This window comes from Seriola lalandi, unplaced genomic scaffold, assembly GCF_002814215.2.
Source record: "Seriola lalandi dorsalis isolate HSWRI2012SDOR001 ecotype SW California unplaced genomic scaffold, Sedor1 jcf7180002054657, whole genome shotgun sequence".
NCBI lineage: Eukaryota > Metazoa > Chordata > Actinopteri > Carangiformes > Carangidae > Seriola > Seriola lalandi.
Window position 1 is genome coordinate 920,053 of NW_019525210.1, and position 697 is coordinate 920,749.

The following is a 697-nucleotide window of genomic DNA, read 5'->3' on the forward strand; positions in this document are numbered from 1 at the left end:
CTGTCCTCAACACATCATGATGTTTCCCATCAGTACTGAGAGAGGTGACTATTTACATGAAATATGAAGGCACATATGAAGGCAATAATTGTCTATTTTTATCAATTTACACTGGCACAAACTCAGGGATTTTGTAGGATTATAGTCAGGTATATGATCAACCAATTATACCAAACAGGTGCTAATGATCATCGGTTTCACATGTAGGTTGAAACACAGTCATTAACTGAAACAGAAACAGCTGTGTAAGAGGCTTAAAACTGGGTGAGGAACAGCCAAACTCTGCTACCAAGGTGAGGTTGTGGAAGACAGTTTCATGTCACAGGTCATACACCATGGCAAGACTGAGCACAGCAACAAGACCCAAGGTAGTTATACTGCATCAGCAAGGTCTCTCCCAGACAAAGATTCCAAAAATGGCAGCAGGTGCTCTGGACTGAGGAGTCAAAATTTGAAATATCTGGCTGTAGCAGAAGGCAGTTTGTTCGCCGAAGGGCTGGAGAGCAGAACAATAACAAGTATCTGCAGGCAACAGTGAAGCATGGTGGAGGTTCCTTGCAAGTTAGAGGCTGCATTTCTGTAAATGGAGCTGGAGATTTGGTCAGGATTAATGGTGTCCTCAGCAGTGGCGGCTGCTGGTCTTATAATGAGGGGAAGCTCATTTTCGGCTTACATCATAAAATGTGTCCGTTTAATT